Raw genomic sequence first — 16,385 nt, 5'->3', positions numbered from 1 at the left:
AGACTAAAACTCTAGTAATGACCCGATACTAGAATATGCATGATGGTTTACAACCCCATTCCATTTTCAAAAATTTTCTCTCTTCATAAAAAATATTTATGACTATTATACAAATAAAAATAAAAAACTTAGATGTATGTGATGGTAGGAATGCTTTTAGATAAATGTCATGGTAGGAATGAGTGATTTGTATCTAATCATGTAGGGTCAATGTATTCATACATTTACATTCACTTGTGAAAATAATGAATGATCACAAGCATCTCTCTAAAACTTAAGCAAGATGTGATGGAGCACAAGCTTGGTAGTAACCGAATTAGAGCAAAATCTCAAACCTACTTAAATTATTGAGAGAACACTAAATCAATTTCAATAGTGATCTTCAAAGGTTCCCAAATGATATTTGTAAAGATTCTCCAAATCAAAATGGTTTAGTCTTGAGTCTGCTTATATTTGGACCCCAACGATCTACTTATATTTCTCTTGAGTCTAGACTTTTGGCTCCCGAATGGTATCGGTCTTGGCATTCCACCTTCTTTCGAATGTTTCCTTCTCACTTTAAAGAATGTGGGCTAAAAACAGTGGCAGCCGGAGGAATGCAATCAGTGGATGAAAATTTGGTGTATGCAATTGCCCAGTGATGAAGCCCAAGGACCTCCTCTTTTTGGTTTTCATGGGAAGAAGTGACAGTATTATTAGATGAATTTGCTGAAATACTATACCTCTCTACCCTAACTTGTGATCCAAATGATCAATTGAAGAAACAGTTCCTCGTGAACCCAATTAAGGTTAATACAAATGACCTTATGGCTCATTTTACTGAAGGAAGAACTTGACACCTGACAAAGCATCAACCTAAAAAAGCTATACAGAGAATTTGGAGCTTATGTTGAACCTTCTACCTTCTTGAAAAGCCATATGATGAGTTAAACATTGTATGATGCTTTATACAGTGGGAGTGACCATTTTTACTAACAGAACTAACCTCCGAGATGTTCGTATCACCCAACTTTTTTAAATATGGGGACTTCGCGGGACCCGACACTTGTCAGTAGCGACAACAACCTTGGCTTTCCTTTACTGAGGACTCACATGATTCACCATCGGAGACACCGACTTTGTAGAATGATGCACATATGCTTTACAATTGTGGTTTCTCAAACAGGCGATATCCCAAGCTAGTCTATTCAGAAACACTGATAGAGCATTGACAATCTTAGAACAATACTACCGTTTGATCGAGTAGTTAGATGGAGAAAAGATTATGGAATTGTTATGGTCGTCGCCAGAATCCACCTAGATATACTCACCATTACCATGGTCATACTACAATTTTGGGCCCTTATTTTGTAGTTGATTATTGTTCTGATAGATGCATGAGATAATTCTCTTAGAAACAGAAGATGATTTCTATGCATGCACCAATTAGAGCTATTCTTGAATTCGACCTCAGCTTTCCTCAATGGGCATCATTGTTCACAAGCTCGACAAGAATGGAGGACGCAGATATCCTACACTTGGTTTATAGGCCCGATAGTAAAAACAGGAATATGCCGAGTGGTGGGATGACAACCAACCACCATCCATCTTTTCTTAAAAGTTTCTATTGTCAACTTTGTACTCTTTATTTGATCTTCAGTCGTTGTCATCTTTGTTAAATGTTTTCTTTGGATGTAATCTTCAAACTCTTAATGCAATATGAACATTCATTTTGTCATCATTTCTCTCGAATGATTTTTTATTTTCTTGTCTTGTGAATACTTAAAGTCAATAGGACGGTTGAAACATGAGCACATGCTAAGCAGGCTCCTTCAGAATGAGGCTTCATCTTCTGATCTTATGCCAGAAACACTTGTCTTCCCAACAATCGAACCAGAAGGCTATCCTATGGCCTGGTTGTTTATGGAGCGATTCATGAGGGAGCAAGAAGAACAAAAAGATCTTATGGTTACTCTAAAACCAACAACTGAAAAGCCTACCAAACAAAAAAGAAACATGAACAACAATAAGCCTTCTCCTACGGGTCGGGATAAAGACCATATGGATTCAGACTCAACAACCAGTAAGGATGAAAAACCTGAATTGCTTCCACTCAAGAAGAAAAAGACAACCAAAAAAAGCAAGAAATGACAAGAAATCGTAGAGGATAGTAACTCACCTAGCCCTATCACAAGCGAAAGTTTGAAAGAAAAGCCAAAAAGGAAGAGAAAGCATACCAAGAAAGGCAAAAAGGAAAAGAAGTATACCCCAAGCAGTAGTTTAGACAGTGAGATTTCTAAAGAGAAAGTAAAAGAGATCAAGGGCAAGAAGAAAAAGACAAAGTCAGAATCAAGCAAATCAAGTGATGACAAAAGTCTAACTAAGCGCAAATTTTATGAAATGGAGAAAAGAATGAGCAACTTTGAACTTAGGAGAAAAGGAAAACACTCGTACTCATGTGAGGATTTCTACTTAGGCATTGAGGGAGACAAAAACTTGAAGGGTTTGCCCAAAGAATTTGTCAAATATGATAGAACCACCTGCCCACACGTTTATCCTTCGACATTCATCAATGATTGCTATAAGATCCGGGTGAATAACATAGCATTGTTTCGCTATTTTCCTAGGAGTTTCGAAGGCATTGCAACACAATGGTATAAAGAAAAAGTTAATCTAGTTGAACTTAAAGAATTTAACAAATTAGTTAACATGTTCATCAAGAGATTTGAGTAAAATGTTTTTACGACTCCATAAATGAAGAATTCAATGCAATGAGATGAATGAGCCTATCTCTGAAACATAAGCTTTGTCACTCATCAAGAAAAATCTCACCCAACCGTTGAAAAGCCTCATCCGCAATGCTTCAATCAAGACCTTTGCCGAGTTGATTGAACAAGTAGATTCAATAAATGAAGGAATTGATGAAGGCAATAAAGAGACAAATCACAAGAAGAATACATCACTATTCAAAGGAAACAAAGAAGGAAGGAACAAACACCTAGACTAGAATTATGACCGGAAGTTAACTCTTCTTAGTCAATCTCGCAAAAACATCCTAGATAACTCCTTACCAGAGGAACCGTCATCTTACCACAAATTTTGGAACCTCTAAAAATGGTAGGAGGTGATAAAGAAAAACTATGTAAGTTTCATCGTGCCCCTAATAATGACATCGAGGATTATTTTGTCCTCAAAAACATTATCCAAGATTTCATTAACAAAAATCTCAAGGTTGATGATGATAGCATCCCTAAGATATTGAAGTATTCATTTACTGACTACAAAAAGACAGCAATTGCCACGATCACCACAGTCACTCCACTCTCATATCATCTGCAGGAGCACATCCGACCTTATGATGAAAAAAATTCACACCAAGTTATGGTGACCAATTAAGGTAGGAAACCTTTAGTTTTTATTAGTATGATGAACAACAAGGCAGAAGGTTCATACAAAAAATCTATCATAATTCCAAAGACTTTTGCTTACGACGCGACAATGATGAGACATTAGATGACTCCTCAAATGAGGATCCATGCTACTTAGATGATGTCATCCCTTTGGAAGAACATCTGACTGAGAAAGACTGGATTCAGGCCTCTAAGGACCAGTCAATTACTTTTATAGAAAAAGATCTTTCAAAATAGGGATATTACATGTTCTTTACATCGTCGTCCAAGTTAATAAGATGGCGGTGCCACATGTATTGATTGACGAAAGAAGTGGCTTAAATATTTGATCTGATCTCACGGCTAAAGCTTTGGGCTTTCATGAAGGCAAATATCACCCCGATGATACCAAGATCTATGGATACAACGGTCGAAGTATGAATAGCAAAGGTAACCTTATCATGGACGTGATCATCGAATGCACCAGCGCATTGTATTTCATGTGGAGGATGTACCACTATCATAAAACTTGCTCTTGGGATGGCCTTGGATTCATGAAGTACGAGGTATCTTCTTCACTCTTTATTAATGCCTCAAATAGAATTTTGGCCCATCAGTCATCATTGTACGCATTGAGGACCTGGTGAAGAGGCTAGTACAACCAATGCTCGCTAGGCCAATTGATTCGGTGGACATACCCAGCATAAGAACAAAAGAAGGACCTTTGGAAGAGTGGATGCAAAACCTGAAGGTAGGCAAATCATCTGGAAGCGCCTATACCGTCTCAAGCAGCCATCTGAGTTATCAAAAACATCCCTTGTATGCTCATTTCATGAGAAACCCTAAAGGATTTCAGTTACTTTTGAAAGGTGGCTACCATTTGTTCACTAGGCTCGGGAAGAATGAAGATGACATCTTATAGTTGATCGTTATCCCATTTCAGATGAACTTTAGAAGATTGAGATACCCTTAAGAAATTTGAAGAAGATCTTGTTGGCCGACAGTATTTGCTTTTGTTTTTAAATCCTCCCATAAATTGTGTTCTTATCTTGTATTTGCTTAGTTTCATGAGAGGACCCCCCTATGAACTAAAGAACTTTTTATACGCAATGCAAGTAATCTTTTGTTATGATTATCAATTTTAATTTTGTTTTTTTCCTTTATCCTCCTCCTTACAGGATGTTGGAACTCAACATGTCTCAGTTTCTTCTTTTTGCTCGGAAGTCCTCAAAAAATCATTTATCAAACAAACTGTTGGTGAAATAGAACCTACGATAGTACTTGAGTCGGAATTACTAGATTTCTCTCAGGTTCAAAAATAAGAATATCCTTCATCCTTAGTTAATGATCCAATTGAAAAAATTAACATTAAAACCAGTGAGAATCCTAAGATCATTCAAATTGGCACCAGTTTGTTAGTAGAGGAGAAGAAAAAATTGTGGACTTTCTTCTAAGACAAAGTTTACATGGGCGAATCCAATCTATCAGATGATTCATCGCCAATCTAGCCATAAGATGCGAACCATTCAACCAACTACTCAGGCATGACATCAAATTTGAATGGGGTTTTGAGTGCCAATAGTCATTAGAAATTATCAAGAAATACATTCTAAATCCACCAATCCTAAAACCCTCAGTGTTGGATAGACTATTGCTGCTTTACATCACAGTAAATAAGTTAGTGTATGGTGACTTTTTGGCATAGTATGAGGAAGGAATTCATATCGAGCATGCAATATATACATCAGCAAAACTTTTAAAAAATATGAAAAAAATACACTCTCATGAAAAAAACTTGTCTAGTGTTAGTTTGGATGTGTCAAAAGCTGAACCACTATTTATTAGCTTTTGAGGTCAAGATACTCTCCAAGTTAAATCTTCTTAAGTATATATTAGAGCAGCCATTCTTTAATGGGCGAATCATAAATGGCAAGTTTTTCTGGTGCAATATGATCTTGAATACGTATTCCAAAAGTCAATCAAATGACAAACAATTGTGGATCAATTAGCAGATTTTTCCCAATACAAGTAAATCAAAACAGATGATGAATTTTCATATGAACACGTGCTAAGATTGAAAACGATCCTGTGTAAAAGATGTTCTTTGATGGATCCAGAAATGTGATGGGAGCAGGTATAGGTATTCTACTTATCACTCCGAAAGATAAAATGATCTCATACTCTTTAAAACTAGACTTTCCATGTACCCATAACATGGCTGAATATGAAGCCCTCATACAAGGACTTCATTCTTTACTAAGTTTTCATGGAAAAAGGGTGCATGCCTTCGGCGACTCTTAGCTTATCATCTATCAAGTGAATAGAGAATGGCAAGTCAAAGACAAAAAGGTCGTGCCATATCAAGAAATCACCACTTCGTTGATCCATTAGTTTAAAGAAGTACAACTGGCTCACATAAAAAGAGAAGACGACTCTATTGTAGATGGCTTCGCAAGTTTAGTTTCCACTGTCTCATTTTGAACCAATAAAGCAATCCGTTCTTTTGAGATTGGAAAACTAGAATACCTGCTTATGAAATGGTGAAGCATGTTCATCATATCTAAGAGGGGAATACGCCTTGGTATCAAGATATCAAAAGTTTTATTGATAGTGGAGAATTCCCGAATGAAATACCTAACAAGGAACAAAAGACAATTCAACATACGTCAATTGGGTACATTATTATTGTAGGAGTGCTATACAGGCGTGAGTTTAGTACCAAATACTCTTGGTGCCTTAATGAAGATGAGGCAAAGGAAGTCAACGAAGAGTCGCATTGAGGAGACTATGGGGGCCATGTTGGTTACCAAACGTTCACTAAGCAAATAGTTCGAACAAGATGTTATTGGTCTACTATGCAAAAAGTTTGTTACTAGTTTGTCAAAAGGTATAAAGAATGTCAGTTGCATGCTCCAATAATCTATAGACCGGCCTTCATTTACATCCTATAACATTTCCTTGGCCCTTTTTAATGTGGACATTTGACGTAGTTGGACCAACATCTCATGTAGTTTCTAACGGCCATAAATATTTTCTTACTGCAACAAACTATTTTACCAAATGCGTAGAGGTCGTGATGCTCAGAAAAGTAGAAGGGCATCATGTAATATCTTTCATTCACAAGAATCTTCTTTGAAGATTTGGAGTCCCATATCATATAGTATCTGAAAAAAGGCTAGAACCAGCCGAGCACGCTGAAGGCTATCGCCAACGGGGTAGCTCAACAATTTGCCAAGTCAGTTATCGAGAGATATTTCAAAGTGAATGACTTGGTCCTATGATCTGTGGTATACCTCAAAGGATGACCACGTGGCAAGTGGGCACCCAACTAGCAAGACCCATACGTTATTAAGGAAGCCTTACCACGTAACTCATACCGGTTGATTGTTGCTCATGGGGTGAAAACTTATCGATCCTGTTAATACTCTTCACCTCAAGAAATTCTACATCTAGTCCTATTGTATTCACCTTTCAATCAATGACAAATATTTGTGTTCTCCACATTTGATCTATTATTCATTTATATTTTTTTTCAGTTGTAAAACGTAACAATTACACTGGGGTATTTTTTTTTATTTTTATCACTCAAGACTCAAGAGCAACCCATGCAAGTAAGGGATTAAACCTACAATGCAAAGCAACCCGCTTAGGTAAAAGATCAAACTTGAACTCAATCTTGCCCAAACCCACTGAGGTAAGGGGTCAAACCTGAACTCAATCCAGCTCAAATAACCCATTCAAGTAAGGGATGAAATCTGAAATGCCACTCCAAACATATTTTGTTTGAAAAATCTTGGGTGCTTATTTTTGCCACTCAGTGCGGCTAGTACTAGCTTAGTAACAAAGAGGGACATCTGTTATCACCCCAAATTTTTTCAAAAGGGGTGTGTATGAAAATTTGTAAAATAAAATGTGAAAACATAAAGAGAAAAGGATAAATAACATCATCATGTGCACATGTACGTATATTAACATGAATATATGTATGTATTTTCATGAGATTGAAAATCAAGAAATGACTTAAACTATCTCGCTTCAAGATTTATGTAGGTTGGAGAGGAACTCGGGCTCATGCATGAAACTAAGCTAAGTTTCCAAAGCCACATTAGAGAGGGTTCTTGTTTTCGAAAAACTTTTGAAAAGCATGATTTCAAAAAACATAAAACATTATTATTTTGTTTGTTACAGTGAAATATATTTCTTCTATCGTTGGGTATGGAAGAAAATCAAACTGCATAACAAAGCACTCATTAGGGTTCCTAATTGGGTAATTAAAAGGAAAACTAAACACAAGAATGACACGAGAATGCATATTAATATGTACATATTCATGAGGGTTTTTTCGGGTTGGACAAGCCCTAACCTCAAAAATTAACATAAGGATAAAAAGAAGAACCCCAAACCACACCCTCATTCTCACCGTGCATTCACATATAAATAGGAAAAATTAATCGACTATACATAAACAATATTTCAAAACAAAGCAACATTCAAGAAAAGAGAGAACATGTTTTAATAATAAAAATGAAATATCATCTCATCTTCTTATGCTCCCGATGCACTTGTGAATAGCTTCTTGACTCCAAAAAGGAGATTTTAGAGCTATCTCATATGACCATGAGAAGATGAAGAAGAGAAAAAACAAGGAAAAGAAATGAAATGAGATATTGGTCACATATTTCTAATGAGAATGACTTAGAAGAGGAACTCATACTTCGGAAGATCTTAGAGCGGTCGCTAGTGACTAGGGATATTGCCAAAAAAGCAGCGCCTCTCGTCTGTCGGTCTATTTGAGATGCCAAGGATAGACAACAAGAGGGTCGACAACACTGCTCGAGTACGGACTGCTTCCTATCTGTAGCAGCCGATGGACAGTAGCAGCTACTAGGGGCTGGAGCTCCTCCCACAGTGCTTGGATTTGGACTCACTTAGGCTAGTTGGAGTCATGACATCTTCAGGTACGTCGTGGAGCCAACGAGAGAGTGAATCGGAGATGAGGTCTGGGCGGCAGGGGACATGGAATAGGGATTGTTCTTGCGGCAATTGCCGGTTCAGCTTATTAGCCTGTCGAAGGATAGGGGCAGCTTCACACCTTTATAGATTTCTTATCCCTTTTCGGATTTACGAGTTTTATGGCTCATTGGAACTTGCGGGAGTCAGGAAGATGAAGAGCCCACTCTTGCAATTACCCAACAATGGGATCCAAAGATATGGCCTATTGAATAGAGGTCTGTTATGCTCTCGTAGCAATAGCAACACTGGAACAGGGGAATAGGTGGCCAAAAAACTGGTGACTCCGGTCACCTCTCCAGTCGATCTTGGGCTCGTTAGAATCGTCACACACCAGGGATTATAGTTGAGTACTTTGGCGGTGTTTGGTCGCCAGTAGAGCCACAATGATGGTTTGAACAGAGCTATTGGAATATTCTATTTTAGAACAGGGGTGGCCGGAGATCGAGAGATTCCAGCCAGTAGAGCTCACCTCAGGGATCAAGCATTGGTTCGTTGGATCCACAATTTGTAGATGATGTTATCTGAGTAAATTCTCGGACAACGGCAGTCGGTGGTGGCAACGTTGTGCAGAGGAATAGAGGAGTGGCATCGGGCGTCGCCCTGTTTCATGCGTGCAGAGGATCATTGCCTCAAGACAACAATTAGGCAGCGGGGGTTCTGTCGATTCTGGACAGTAGGAGGCATGGCACCGGTCGAGCTTAGGCTTGACAGAACCGTAGGAGACCGGTGAACCGATTTGAGAACTTGGGGAGTGAATGACTCCCTGAGTAAACAATGGCGGACGCTTGATCTGGCCTATCGAGAAATCACTTCGCCAGGGAACAAGGAGCTATTTCGAGCTTAAGTGCAGGGTCGATTTGTGCTCAAATTGACCAAGGATTGCTTAGAGATTTGCAAGTTCTACAGGACGAACAAAAAGCTCTCAAATTTCTCGTCGACGATCGTTTAAATAGAAGAGGGGAGATCCGCTCACATGTTGCTGCCCTTTGGAGAGGAAATGATGACGCCTAACCAGTGGAGCGTTGCAGTCTGTCAGTTGTTCATGTTGTTGATGTCGGGAAGCCACACCGTTGCACACTGGTCGCCCGTCGAGCCTGCCACCCAGTCGCTTTCCATCCATGGGACGTTGCTTGCCACCACGCTGCCTCTGCTCGTCTTTGGAAATTTGCTCGCTAAAGGATGAGTGCTGCCAGTCATCCACGTCTTTCATTGGAAATCCCCACCGCCGCCCAGTGGTCGCCCATGTTGTCAGAGGTTCAACCACCGCCCGACGGAATCTAGCTATGTCACCTGCTCGTTGTTTGACACTGCATACCAGATTGTCATGCAATCTGCTGGATCTGTAGCGGTGGTGGTCGGAAGTTGTTGTACGCCGTCCTCATCGCGCTTGAGAGTCGAACGGTCGACCTGGTTTGGTCAAGTTCTGAAGCACTGAATCGGCTGTCTCGCCTGGGTTACAAAAAAAAAATTGGGTGATACAATTTAGCAAGTTGGGTCTGGGTTTAGACCAGACCCGTTAACATATATCTAAAGAAATGCTGGTCGAGTTTGGGTTTAAATCTTATGTCTAAGGTTGAGTTTTGAATTTGTGTTTGGGTAAAAAGACATGGGTTTGAAGATTCACTTTGGTTCGAACAATCGCTAACTTGTTCTGGGTCCAGAATTTAAATCCGAGTAATAAAATATAGTTTTTTTTTTACAAATTTGGGGTGATAACACACTCTAGGCTACGATAGTTGCTGCACAGGATCTCTCTTTACACCCTTGTGACATATACTTGTGTATATATTTATGATCAGATCATAACATATTTAAAATTTCATAGATGTCCAAAACGAGCTTGTTTCTGTTTCTAAATATGTACTTGAGAAATATATGGACAAAGGCAGTCCTGATTGACTATGACTGATCAGTTTCTTCACCTTCCTTGCACTACACCATGTATATACAGCTTACCACATAGCCTTTTGGCACATAACATATCTTTACATTCAAGATTGCTAACCCAAACTAAGTAGAACACTTAACTAAATAGAGATTACTTGAATCCAAATTAGCAGCCCACTAGCTTCCTTCTCTAACACATCATGGCTGAAATGACATGTAAACAAGTCATTATACTCAACTTAGACTCCAAGTAGGGATGTAGCAAGAAAATGGAAGGTATATCATTCTCACTCTAAGGCTTTACATCCGTCCCCGCTTAAAAGAAATTTTGTCATCAAAATTTGCACATGCCTTATTCAAACAACTGATGACAACTCTCCTTCATGTCATCTTCAGACTCCCAAGTGGATTATTTGATTTTGTGATGTTGTCATTCCACCTTTACTAACAGAACTTGTTTTGTTCGTGACATGTTCCTTCTTGTCTATGATTTAAAGTGGTTGTCGCTCTATTGCCATATTTTCTTGCAAATCTACCTCTTCATAGTCTATCACATGTAAAGAATATGAAACATGTTTTCGTAGCATTTTATATGAAATATTAGATGGACATGACTATATTGTGGTGGAAGTGTGTTATCATCCCAAATTTTTCTAAAAGGACTATATTTCATTTTCAGTCAAATGAAGTTCTCAATTATTTCATGTGGATTTAATTTCTGGACCCTAAGCCCGCAAAACAAACCTTCATATCCTTACGTAAGTCCAATTCACGACTATTTGGTCCAAAACAAATCTCTGGACCCATGTCTGAGTCCAAATGCATGATTCAAATTCAAAATCCATCTTTAGACAGAGACTCAAGATTGGTCGTGCATAGCACGTCATGCGTAGTGCCCAATGCATCGCGCACTGCATGCTGACACGCAAGCGCAACAATGCCTGGCACACGACAGTGCTGTGCACGCACGGGGCCAATCGTGGCTGCATGCGTGTGCAAACGCGCCGAGCAGGTGCCTGCACATTGCACAGGCCCCATTGTCAACTAAAATGCAAGGGCAATCCTACTTGGTCAAAGCCTACCTTTTTTTAAAAAAATTAAATCATTAAAAAATGCTCCAAAACTCTCTATAAATACTCCTACAATCTTCTCTCTTGAGCATGAGCTACCCCTTGGGGAACCTCTAGTACTTTCTCACTTGAAGATGTAGAGTTTTTCTTAGCTCTCTCTCTCTCGCTCCATTTCTATCTTCTTCTCTTCTTCGTCTTCTCCAACCTTGGGGAGCAAGCTTCTCCAAGTTCCAACTCTCCAAAAACGCATAAGGAGATCTCTTTGAGTAAAACTATTGGAGCTTCACCCGAGGAGACCCTAGGATCATTCAAAGAAAGAGACTCGTTCCTAAAATCATTAATATTAGAGGTATGTAGTCTTCTTACTTGTTTTTGTTTATTTTCATTTCTTCTTGCCACCTCCCAACGGCTATATAAGAAAGCTTTAAAGATTTCCTATCCAGAGTTGATACCTACTCTTGAGTGCATCGGGAGTATGAGAAAGGCAAAATAAAATTAGAATAAAATTTGTGCATGTTCTACCTTGTTTTTGATCTGCTTATAGAATCTCATGTCATTTTTTTCAGCAGAATTAAATATCCATTGTCATTAATTTCATATTTGTTTCACACAATCTTAGTTTTTTTTTGCATAGAAGGGACTTGATAAGCACCCCCCCCCCCCAAAAAAAAAAAAAAAGAGGCTAACGATTGCCTTTCTTGCAGCATTCTGTTTGATGGCATAAAAAGTTTCTCTTCTTGTTTATTCATGGATTCTACTTCTAACAATGGCATTTCTTGTAGTTTCTTGACACAACTTATTTTCCAAAAGTTTACCCATACCAATTATTTGACTTGGAAATGACAGTAGTACCTTTTATAAAGAGCCATGATCTGTTTGGGCATCTAGATGGAATTTCCCTTGCAATTTCCCTTGCCATGCCATAGTTTATCTTTTAGGAAGTGAAGAATGATAAAGGAGAGTCATCTATCACAACAGAGTGGCATCCAAAGTATGTTGAGTTGATTAGGACTGACCATTCTCTCGTAGCATATATCACTTCCACCCTTTCAGATGAAGTATTTGCTACTATTTCTGATGATCTTTGTGTAGTAGAGTTGTGTGACATACTTGTAGACACATTCTTAGGTTTCAGAGGTGTTAGTTCTACAATTAAAGCGAGAATTTCAAAATCCGCTATAGAATATTTGTCTCAAATGAAGGGGATCACATATCAACTTGTCATGATTGGGAATGCAGTTTCAAACCGTGATAAGGTTCAATAGATTTTGAGTGGGCTAGGCCCAGAATATGATATTTTTTGTACTGCTTTAGAAGTTCTTCCTACTCTTCCTAGTTTTGAAAAACTCAAGGCTAAACTTCTTCAGCATGAGTTGAAGAGAAAACAAATCTCTAATATTAGTGATGAAGGTTATCACAACGTGCTAGTGAGTGACAGTAGATGTGGATATGGTCATAGAAGTGGAGGTTACCAAAGAGGATGAGGGCATAGTCGTTTTGGTCAGGATGGCAGAGGAATTTAACCAACTCCTAATATCCCTCTAGGAACCAAGAATCATAGGAGAATTCTCACTTGTTTCCTATGCAACAAGAAAGGTCATGTAAATGTAGATTGTTAGTACAATCCACAAAATAAGGGAAAGACATACAAACAAGAGAACAAGCAGAGAGAAATGTTGACAACACAAGGGCAGCCTAAATGTGTGCCGAATGATGTGCACCAAGTACTTATGACAGGTCTTTCAAGGATGCATTTAAAACAAAATGTTCAAGGACAATGATACCTAGACTCTAGGGCTGCTACACACATCACTAGAGATACAAGTAAATTGTCTAACTTATTCCCTTATTTTGAAAGAGGATCTATTGTCAAGGAGATGGATCATATCATTCCATTACTCATACTAGGATTGCACAAATTCCCATGTCAATTTCTTTGTTATCCTTTGTCCAATGTTAACTTTCTTTAATATAAAGAAAAATATTGTTTCTATGTCTAAAATTGTTCGTGATACATATTCTTCTATTGAAGTCACTCCCTACTCTGTGTATGCGAGGACCATCGAACGAAGAAGATGTTCACTAAGAGAAAGTGACGAGGGAATATATACATTTTCAAGGAAGCCTTGGTATCATCAGCTAGTCATTTCTTTGATTGGTATAACAGTTCCTTCTTGAATCTCTAGTCCAAACTGTAGATTCAAAGTCCAAATGTCTTGAATTTGTTTCAATGTAATAAGTTTGATTTATGGCATGATCATTTGGGTTATTGTAGTTAGAATTTTATTAAAAAACTTGTTGCAGATGACCTTATTCCATGGTCTTGTTTAGAGTCTATCTCAGAAGTCAGTAAGTGCTCAAGTTGCCAACTTTGTAAGAGTCATGTCCTTCCATTTCATATTTTGAATAAGAGAGCTTCTAAACCTTTTGAGAGTATTCATTTTGATGTATGAGGACCTGCCCCAATTCCTTCATTGTCTGGCAGTGTTACTATGTTATTTTTGTTGATTCCTTCTTGCATTATGCTTGGATACGTTTTATGAAACATAAATTTGAAGTCTTCAATTCCAAGACTTTCATGCCCTAATTCGAATATTCATCTAATATTGTGCATTTTCAGTGTCATGGTGGACGAGAATATCTTTCCCAAGGTTTTACTGAATATCTCGAAATAATGGGATAACTAGACAAATATCTTGCCCCCATACTCCTCAGCAAAATGGGATAGCCAAGTGAAAACACTGACATATTGTAGAGACAGCTTTGAGTATGATGCATGATATACAGTTGTCTACATCATAAATCAACTACCTATGAGTATTTTGGAAAATAAGTCTCCTTATTATGTGCCAAACCACCCCTTGGGGGTGGTTTTTGCAAGAAAAGGGGGGCCTGCATTGTTGCAGGCCCCGGCTGGGATGCTGTTGCACGTCAAGTGCAAAAGCTCCCAGCACCGGCGAGACGCGCACTGTAGCGATAGTGTGCGGTCGCATGCATCGCGCGACACGTGAAACTATTATTTTTTTATTATTTTTTTAACTTTTTATGAAATAAGGGTTTTTTGTATTAAAACATAAAGACTCTTTTTTAATTTATTTAAAAAGTGTATAAAACTGTTTTTTCGTTACAAAAGAGTGGTCGGCTTCATGTTAAGCTTCAAAAACATATTTTGGTGCGAGGACGAAGCGTAAAACAAAGGAGAGGTTTGAGCATGCGCAGAGACACTTATTGCACCGGACTTTGTTGTTTTGAACTTGATTTTGAATTTTGAGTTTTAAATGCTTGATTTGGATCTAAACTTGGGTTTTGGATCTAATTTGGATCTGAGAGTTGGATTTTGGATTTGAATCTTGCATCTAAATTTGGGTTTTGTACTTGGGTAAAATAACATAGTCTTTTGGAAAAATTTGAGGTGATTACAACAATGCAAGGTAAGAAACTCCAACAAAACATAGCCGACTTGTGGCGCAAAAATGAAGGTGGAGTTGCTAGTAGTCATCATCCATGAGCAATGGTAACCTGAACAAAGCCTCCGAATTGCATGAGAAAGAGAATTTTAGGACCACCTGCTTCTTATTTTTTATAATCTTCAATAATTTTTAACATACCTAGCTTATTTTAGTTTAGGATGATTAAGATGGATTTTCTATAGCGACTAAGTTTTATGCTAGCACGATGGCCATGAGATGGGGAAATATAGCTTACATGAATGAAAATGAGATATCATAAGGTAGTCCAATTTTACTACTTATTTATGGATGTTGTATATTCGAGGAAGTTCGATTTATGTTCTTCAATTTGTTCATAATATTGATTCATTGGTAGAAGAGAGTGTGGCACATGACAACCTACAATAACGATGATGAAGATAAAAGGAAATTGCCTAAGTCTAAGAGAGCCATTACAGAAAAGAGCCTTATCAAATGGAATCTATATGTATGTCTTTCAAATTTGAATTGTAAACTGCCTTCTTGATTACTTACTATAGCTAGCCATTTTATGAAGTAGAGAGATATACCTTAACGGTTACAAGCTTTGCTCCAGCAATACCACATTAATTAGTTCATATTGTCTTTGCTTTTTTTGCTCTCTCATGCTTTTATTTTCATGGTATCAAACCCATCTCTCATTTCCGTGGCTGAAGAGCATTCATCTAATATGTCAGCATTTTCAACTCCCGTTATTATGCCTAATGTTCCCATGAGCAATGGAATACGTTCTCCATGTTATGGTTTTATTCAAGCTTGATTGCACCATCTCCTATGGCATTCGCAACTTGAGAACATTATGATAAGTCAGGACCTAAAGTGATATGTTGATTGCTCATTCCTTTCTCCATCTCAATTTATTGGTAGTGATTGATCCAAGTGCAATCCAGCATTTTTGAATAGAAACATACAGACCAATTGGCTTTAAGCTGGCTAGAGGTTGTGTTCACCAAACCGATTCTTGTTCAACTCATTCACCATACTACTATACTTCTCATGAAACATGGTTAACACTTGAAAAATAACACGCATCCCAGTCCAACATGTGTACTATTCAATTGAAATGAGATCTACAAAATGTCAAAAACAATAATATCTCTATGGCTGACCATCTTCATCATATGAAATTTATTAATGACTTCTTTGTATTGTAAACCATGTTATCCGGATTCAAACTTTTTTTAATGTGCCCTATATGGACCCACAAATAACTACAAATCCTTCATCACGTTGAATACAATTGCCATACAGCTTCTCTTTTTTATGAGCTGTATGACATGCTTATGTCTCAAGAAAAATGGCTCAACGTGTTTTCTCTCAGCACTATTATCCAGTTTAGGGATATCCTCTATAACATTTGTCACCCAAAGAGGGCATAGACATTGGATTTGCCAATTCAATCGAGTCATGATTACCAAGAAACTGTTGTAAATTCAATAATTAGTGTTTGAACTTTTTGAAAGCTTTCATGACAATAGCTCTATTGATTAGAAATGGTGCTACTTCAGATCATGATGCCCATACTACCAAAAGTGCATCTAATACTGAGTGGTACCTAG

This window comes from Nymphaea colorata, chromosome 8 (genome assembly GCF_008831285.2).
Source record: "Nymphaea colorata isolate Beijing-Zhang1983 chromosome 8, ASM883128v2, whole genome shotgun sequence".
NCBI lineage: Eukaryota > Viridiplantae > Streptophyta > Magnoliopsida > Nymphaeales > Nymphaeaceae > Nymphaea > Nymphaea colorata.
The sequence above is the reverse complement of the archived record's forward strand: the minus strand, read 5'-3'. Positions refer to the sequence as shown.